The sequence below is a fragment of the Sinocyclocheilus rhinocerous genome, unplaced genomic scaffold (genome assembly GCF_001515625.1).
Source record: "Sinocyclocheilus rhinocerous isolate Xijiao unplaced genomic scaffold, SAMN03320098_v1.1 scaffold2463, whole genome shotgun sequence".
Taxonomy (NCBI): domain Eukaryota; kingdom Metazoa; phylum Chordata; class Actinopteri; order Cypriniformes; family Cyprinidae; genus Sinocyclocheilus; species Sinocyclocheilus rhinocerous.
Genome location: NW_015650729.1, coordinates 89,598 through 98,229, shown reverse-complemented (window position 1 = coordinate 98,229; position 8,632 = coordinate 89,598). Strand labels below are relative to the sequence as shown.

The 8,632-nt window shown below is 39.5% G+C and overlaps 1 long non-coding RNA gene across 1 annotated transcript in view; it reads left to right on the top strand.

Moving 5' to 3' along the window:
- LOC107712556 (uncharacterized) overlaps positions 1 to 5,911 on the top strand; it is an 8,003-nt gene extending 2,092 nt beyond the window's left edge. Inside the window, exons 2-3 of the long non-coding RNA XR_001636802.1 lie at positions 5,670 to 5,734; positions 5,821 to 5,911. This is a non-coding gene — a long non-coding RNA (uncharacterized LOC107712556). The remainder of the gene's footprint in view (positions 1 to 5,669; positions 5,735 to 5,820) is intronic.
- The last annotated feature ends 2,721 nt before the right edge of the window (positions 5,912 to 8,632 follow it).

Genomic DNA, 8,632 nt, shown 5'->3' with positions numbered 1-8,632 from the left:
GGCAGTCCGAACCTTGAGAAGATGTGGTTCATCAAAAGGCAGGCTGTCGTTTCTGCTGTATCATTGGCAGCCACTCTACCCACTTTGTGAATTTGCAAACCATGGTGAGGAAGTATTTGTTAACCCGTGTTGACCGTGGCAGGGGTCCTACCCAGTCTATTTGGAGGTCCAACCATGGGAAGGTCATTCATTTCCGTTGCAGTGGTGCTCGGTGGTTTGGATTTGCCGGTTTGAACTGGCAACACACCAGGCATCCTTTTATGTACTCCGCCACATCTTGCTGCATGCTAGGCCAGTATACTACTTGTTTGAGCGTTTCGTAGGTGGCCTTGGGACCATGGTGTCCAGCGCATGGTGAATCGTGGGCGTATGTCAGCATCATCCCCCTTTGGCCATGAGGGACTACGAGCTTTGGTGCAGTGAGGGGCTCAGGGGCATATGTGAGAACGCCGTCTTTGAGATGCAGCATGTGCTTGATAGAGTTGAGCGTGCGGAGATCGTAGGAAGTGGCTAGGTTGGAGGTGGAAATGGGATGAGTTAATGGATCTGAAAGGTGAGCTGCAATAGTTTGCAGTGTCAGATCCGAAGCTTGGAGGGTGAGGAGATCATCAGCAGCGAATTGAGGTGAGAGTTTGACGTGGGAGGAGGCGGGGGTTTGCGTGCCAGTGGCGTGCTGGGCCGTGTAATGCACCTGGTTTGGCGAGGGCATCAGTTTGGTCATTGAGATCTTTGTCTTGTCCTGGTTGACGTGAGTGGCCTCGGACCTTTTTCCAATAAACAATCATGTCATGTTCAGTGACAATGGCATTGCATGCTTGGAAGAGTTCCTGATGTTTGACAGGCTTGTTGTTAGCTGTTTTAAATCCATTCTGTTTCCATCCAGCTAGATGGCATGTGAAGATTAGATGGGCATAGTTCGAGTCGGTACCGATGAGAGGTGAGGGAGATCTAGAACCGAGACTGACACAGACCTTGAAGAGGAAAAAAAAATGAAACTAAACAAAACAAACAAACAAGGCACAACAGAGGTGTAAATGTGCAGTGTTGAGTGTGGGCTGATGCTGAGTGTGGTTCTCTGCGACTGTTATCCTCTGGTGGGCGTGCTTCTAATTTGTAGTATCTGCGGGGAAAATTAGTAAGCACAGCTAGAGAACAGAGGGAGAAAAGAAGAATAACAAACAGAGCAAGGAACAGGATAATAATTGGCTGCTTGCACTTTTCCTATAAGAGAAAGTTTTTTTTTTGTAAAGAAAGATTAGAGCTAATGGTAAGATGAGAGTGAAAGACAAAACAAAATACCCTTTTCTGGTAGCAGAATGAGTACAATTAAATTTTCTTCTAAACAGGTGTTTGGAAATGGGGATTTCTAACTACCAGGACTGTGATTGTTATTAAAAAATTTCCTCCGGGATGAAAGAAAAACAATAACAATGACAGTATTGGTTTCTTAGCTGGTAAGATTGACACCATACACCAATTAGAGCATTTCTAGACGCATGTTCAAGATTTGGCGGACGTCTGTCAGTCCTCTTGTTGACCTGCTTTAGCTTTAGCTGGTAGGATCCCAGGATGAGAAGGGAAGGTAGGGTGAGATTCAGACAATTTTGAACTAAAAAGTGCGAAAAGTTTCACAAATTTTTGTTAAATATTTCTAAAGTTATCTGCTTTTATGATTCTCAGAGGTACAATCCCAAAACAGCAGCAGTAGTCAAATCAGAAGAAGACAGCTGAGAGAGAGAGAAGAAGAAGGAGAGAGAAAAGCAGGCCTAACAAGTAGAAACAAAAACTTAATTTCAAATGAAATTAAAGATTAAAATTTAATGATGTCATCATTAAAATTGATAAGAGCAATTATAAATATAGCTGCAAGCAGCAATCGCGGGACCAAGCACTCCAGAGGCAAAATGAGGAGCTAAGCATGGCATGGATTTTTCATATCTCCTGACCACTAGGGGGCACTGTGCCGAAACACTGCAGGTAGTCTCAGGTCATGTTTATTATAACACACAGCAAGTTTGGTCTCAATACGACAAACCTTTGTGGAGATATAGCCTCACATCCATTTTTACGTGCTTTTCGTAGAATTCCTTCGTGCGTTATTCGAGAAGGGTGGGACGAATCAACTTGAATTCCATAACTTTTTGCCAGCATGGTCTGAAGATGATCTGAGCCAATTTTGGTGAGAATCAGACAAACCGTCTAGGACGAGTTCGAAAAAGTAGGTTTTACGAATAATTAAAAATAGCGAAAAAACTAAACCCTGCGATTTTTTAAGTACAGTGTTCATTCGACTCGGCATGAGCCAAGGATTCCGAGGAAAAAAGAATTTTCATTTTGTGCCTTATGGTTCAAAAGTTATTAGCATAAAGAAATTGCAACTTTGGACAAGTGGTGGCGCTAGAGAGTTGGAGTTAGAGACTCCAAAGTTGCTGTGGTTAATGTTGAGGCTGTCCTCTATCAGTGTGCCAAATTACACAACATTCCCGCAAGCGGTTCTATGGGCTGCCATAGACTTGCGGCGGGTGAAGAAAAATGACGCTAACGGATACAATTGGTGCCACTGCACCTTCGGTGCTTGGCCCCTAATTAAATTAATCGACTGTATCATTGAAGTGTGGAAGTCCAAACCCTTATAAACTATAAATGAAATTAAAATTTTAAATCAGTAATGATATTTAATGATGAAAAACCAATGATGTAGTCATTAAAATTATAAGAGATATCAACAATATCAATTAAATGCATCAGTAAGTATTATTGCAATATGGATGCAGAAACTGTAATTAATTATGAAATGAAACTAAAATTTCAAATCAGTAATGATAGAAAACTAGTAATATTTACGGATGTCATTAAAATTGATAAGAGCAGTTACAATTGAATTAATCAGAAAATACCATTAAGCAATGAGGACGAGAACCGTGATTAATTGCTAATAAAAACCAACAGCGTTTAAACTGATACAGTAAACCAGCCGAAGGGAGAACCTTAAATAAACGTGATTAAAAACCAACTATGATCATGCTAACCACTCTGAAGATTGTTTACAATCGTGTACAGCAAGGTTTATTAAGTTTGTGTTTGTCAACGTTCTTTTCAGTGGGAGGAGAGGAGAAGAGAGATATGATGAAAAGTATAACAGAGCGAACAATGAGGTGAAAAATAAAGTTAAGATGCAACTGGTCAAGTCACTTCAACGTTTCAAACACTGCAAAACACTCTGCATTTAAGACCACAAAATGCTATGTGCTAACCGCTAGCCTTCAATGCTACTAGCTTTGCATCGGCTTCAACGCAAAAGCAGACAGACAAAAACACACGTGGATTTAACCACAATTCTACTTGATCAAGATTTCACAATTCTCCCATAAAATAACGTCCGGACACTCTCTGAGCGCCACGTTCTACACTGTAGTGAATTAAATGGCAAAAAGCGTTAGTTAGCTACTCTAAGCTAAGTACCAGGGGAGATAGCCTAGTTATTTCAACATTGGAACACCCAATGTGAATTAATCTAGCTACAAACAAGGCCTAATAAGAGAAAGAACAAGAAACACGCTTGCTTCTCTCCTCGTGCACTTTTAGAGCGACTTGATCTTGTCTCGACAGACAAAATTTAAATGTTTTACTGCAGTTCACTTCTTTAAACAACAACTCGAGTTTCACTAACATTCATTCAACACGCTGGCATGACACAATAAAATACAGTAACACAACAAACTCTGTTTCTCTGTCTCTAATATAATCTCTGGATAAAATAGAAAAGATCCAACTCACAATATGACTTGGTTTTATGAATTTTAAGCCAAATTTGCCCACTTTCGATACTCCACCATTATGTAAGGAATTTTAGCTCAGGTTTTCGGAGGGAGTTAGAATCTGAAGATTAAAAATCAACCTGAATAGAACTGATTCCAAATTTGATAGTTTACACCATATCAACTGTTTGTCCAGCGAGACGTTAACATCAGTATATCTTAATAATTTGGATATTTGTATTATCCTTTGGCCACAGGTTAATACATGCTAGTGATAATTTATAAGCTACGAGCTAGGTAACAAGATCTGGGCAAAGTTTTAACTTTAAAATACACAACACAAGACAATGATTCTTATAATGAAACAAGAGGTTTTATTGAGCTACTCTAAGGACAGATTAACTAAATTACTAAAAGCACACAAACACATGTACACACACACACACATACAGTTCAGAAGATGAGAGTTAACAGAGTTCTGAGGAAGTCCCACAATTATAGTACTTGTTACTAGTTCTTAGATTGCACCAAGAAAATCACAAAAGCAGAGATTTGTCTCATCTTTACTGCTTAAGACCAATTCAGCACCGGTTTCAGCAGATAGAAGATTTTGTTTGTTACTTGCATTTGCGCTGGAAAGCGGGGTTTCCTTTTCTGCCTGAGGGAGTCCCGTTGCTGATTGGCTGGCAATCTTCCTTGATGACGTCTTTTGGGAAAAGCCCTCGTGGTGAGTGGGCGATGCTTGGTTACGGAGGAGCCTCGATGTTCGTCTGAGAGAGTCTGAGTTTGCAAGACTTTGTTCTGCAGAGTCACGAAGCTTCAACAAAGTATTTGGAGTTCTGAATGGCCCAATCGCTTGATGGTGCAGCGTGTGAGCGCAAGTTTGAACGTGGTCAAGACAAAGGCGAAAGAGCACGGATCTGTTCGTGACATTTGGTTTTAAGCGAGCCGATTTGGTCCATCCCAGAAGTGATTGTTCCAATCAGATATTGGCTGCAGGGCTTACCCACGCCCTGCAAGGTTTCTCTTTGTGCATAAATTAACATGATGCTTCAATTTATCACGTGGGGAACATCCTTGCCAGATTTTGTTAATACTTCTATAAAGTTTCTTAATCATGAGTATGATACCGAAAATCAACATTTCATTCCCACCGTTTTTTGTCTTGCACATAAAATAAGCTTTCATTCAAGCTCAAATATCAGACATCTTGCATACACGTTAATAACCTTATCTACTAAAAAGGGTTATAAAACATTGATTACACTCCATCGATTACATAAAACACATCGAGCATAGAACGGCACAAAACACATTATTCGTGGATAAAGTTGCCCTAGTGGCAATACTTTAAATGATTGTCTTTTGAAATTGTCTGTGTAAGTTTCTGTTTCTTTGTTGGAAAGAAATAGTGAGTTGAAAATGTGCCAAAGAACAGGAAGCAGATATAAGTCATGGGATGTCACGCTGTATAGATCCTGTGTTAGCGTGCAGACCAGAAGGGTGTGATTAAATTAGCCATTTCCTGTGCCTATCCTATGGTTCCATGCATAAGCAATCAGTATCTCTCAACTATATGTTGTGAAATAACTCTTTAGTCCTTGATACAAAAGATCTCTGTTGTTTCCTGATTGGATTAGTTTTTCATCACTCTTCCGATTCTTCTGAGGAATCGGAAGATTCCAAGGCGTTGACAGGAAATCGACCCAGAATATTGGCATCATGTGATGGGGTGATTAGTTTAGACCTCATGATGGCTTGGAGGGGGGAGATCTTTAGATTCTTCTGGAATATGTCTGTTCAATAATTCACGTGGTGAATCCATAGTTTATTTGGGTCTGTTCGAGACAGAGATCCTACAGAGTCTTCAAGTCATCAGTTATTATTTTTCACATATACATCTTTTTATAGCTCATAGAATGAGCAAATCAGCTGTGCATCATCTCTGGGATTTGAGCAGGAAATGACTGAATATGGTGAGTACTGACACCTACATCTGTATTCACCAACACTATTTATCTGGAGTTATTGTTGACTTATTGTTTTGTCTGTTTGTTTGAAGGAAGATTAAGCTAGTTGATGAAGATATCAATTCAGTGGCCACCAAGTGCTGCACTGCTGCCTGAACCCATCAGGTATCTGCTGTGAAGACTGCATTCGCCAGTGCAACAATTATAAATAAAAATATTATATATTGTTTATTGACTTACCACACCCTAAATACATGTTTTGTTCCTCCACGACATCTAAACCAGGTGGTGTGTGAGGAGGACTGTCAGAGACTCCAGCCAACCGAGCTATGGATTGCTCTCACCGTTACCATCAGGCAGATGTTATCGCAAAACCTTCACCAGCAGACTGCAAGACAAGTTCTTTCCACAGGCAATCAGACTGAACTGAACTCCTACCAGTAACACCACACAGCACACCCCAGCAACCTCATATGCACTGCACTCTATCAATAACACTGACTGGACTCACTATTATTCTGCACCCTGACATTCTGTTTGCACTATTTCATACCATACTGCACTGCAAAGGTATATGTGTACTGTGATTATTGTGTTCATTATTGTTTTCATTTCATGCTCTCTGTATAGCATAATCTATTCCACCCAAAGGTGGGTGTGAATAGAGAAACCCTCAAAAGTCATTAGCGTGAAATGATCTTGGCTCAAAAAACCTTTTCTTTTGAGACGACACTAAGACTTCTCAAGACTCACCTCTGGAGTTTGATTTAGAAGAAGAAGAAGACAAAGAAAACTTCCAGCGTTAATTGATGTGAAATACTGCCATTCTTTTACTTTTCTCTCTCCCTTACTTTCCTTCATTCTGTATATATGTGATGTGCTTAGTTTAGTTATATGTTAGATATAGTTTCATTTATTAAATCCCTTATATTCACAACCAATTGTCTCTGTGCGTTGCTCACGATTCGAAGTCACTGAATGTTTGGTCCCTTGCTACATGCTAAATTACTGCTAGCACTGCATAAAGAAGGAAAGCTACTTTCCTTGGCCAGGGAAATAATCTTTCCTTGAATTGATAAATGATTATATTGTCTGCTCGGTGGACGGACAGATCAAACAATTGTAATATTGATTCTGCTACAGTTAATTCTAAGATCTAATCTAAATATTTATTATTTATTTCCCCTTTGAGCTGATTTACTACAGTTACTAAGAAAAAATATGTAATTAAATTACAGTTACTTATGAAAATGTTAACGATTACAAAAGGGGGTTACATTTGAATATTTACACGCGTCCTCATTCATATTTAATTGATTTCTTTGCCAAATTGCACTGACCACTCATATTTAGTACTGACTACTAAATATGAGACATACGGTTGCGATGCTGAAAACACGGAGTGGTTTGTAGAATCCACAATCCAGTCATAAAAACGGAACTCCTATTACCCGGAATGTCAAGGAATATGTCACATTTTGGATGAATAAATCAAAAGTAGGTCAGTACACTTGAATCAAAACGCGACATGGACTATAGTGTCTGTGAATATTAAGCCGCAAAAAGACAAAATATGAATTCTGCACATTCTGCGTGTGGAAATCAGGCGCGGACTGGCCATCAGCAGCCGATTTGGCCCGCTGCTTTTATTTATATACAGTGGGTACGGAAAGTATTCAGACCCCCTTAAATTTTTCACTCTTTGTTATATTGCAGCCATTTGCTAAAATCATTTAAGTTAATTTTTTTTCCCCATTAATGTACACACAGCACCCCATATTGACAGAAAAACACAGAATTGTTGACATCTTTGCAGGTTTATATATATAAACATATATTATTACTATTACTACATAATTGCCTGCCGAATGTATTAAAGCGATTATTTCCGAATTCACCATTCGATAATAAATCTCTAATAAATCATGAATCGGTTAGATGTGACTGGCAATGCTTCGGCTCGCGCGCGCTCCGCCACACTGTTTCGATCAGAGTAAACAATGCTCCTTAAATGACCGCTTAAATGTCATTTAACTAGTAAATGTAAAATGAGAATGGAGTGGACTGTGGAAGCGCACAGGTGGAGCAGAGAAGCAAAACTACTGTTCAGGATTTCAAGTGCAGGTCAGATTCATCTGTAAATATGCTATTGTAGTTTTGTCTTTGTGCTTAAGCAGTAGCAGTCCATTGTTAAATAGTCATCACTCAAAATACTGTATATTAGCCTAAAGGACATTATCTATTGTAAAGTTACAATAGTAATTTAGCAGACAAATAATCGTTTTATAATATATAAACGTAGCATTTGGACCAATCAGACACTCAACTTTTTGTTATATTTAACAAATAATATCTAACGCCCCCTCACCTAACCAAAGGGACAATTACGAGGGTCTATGTACCCTTCCCCCGAAATGCATCTAACACCCATAGGCAATATATTAGTGTTCTAAGAATCTTTAGTAATTTTGATTTGAGTTCCATATGCAAATTACCATGCTCTCACACAAAGGGTCATAAATCTCCCCAGTATTTCCAACCTCCCGCTTGGAATTTCAGCCTTTATCATTGGACAAGCCCATCCTGAGAGGCACGAATCTTCTCAGACCTTAAAAGGCTCACCCACAGTTCCGCCCAGGTTCTTGTTGTTCTTCTCTCCTCTTTCTACAGCATAAAGGCCTTATAGATTATAATTAGATCGTGGCAATTCATCTACACCTTGACTGTATGTATACAAGCCTAGCAACCAAGCACCACGTTTTAAAACTGTGGGCAACTTCTTTGAAATAGGCAGACACTAAAGCTGCTTGAATTGCACTGGCATGCATTGGTTACCATGACAATGACTTGTCACAGGAAGTGCTAACTCCACATAGCACACACGTCACCTGGTGATGCCATGTT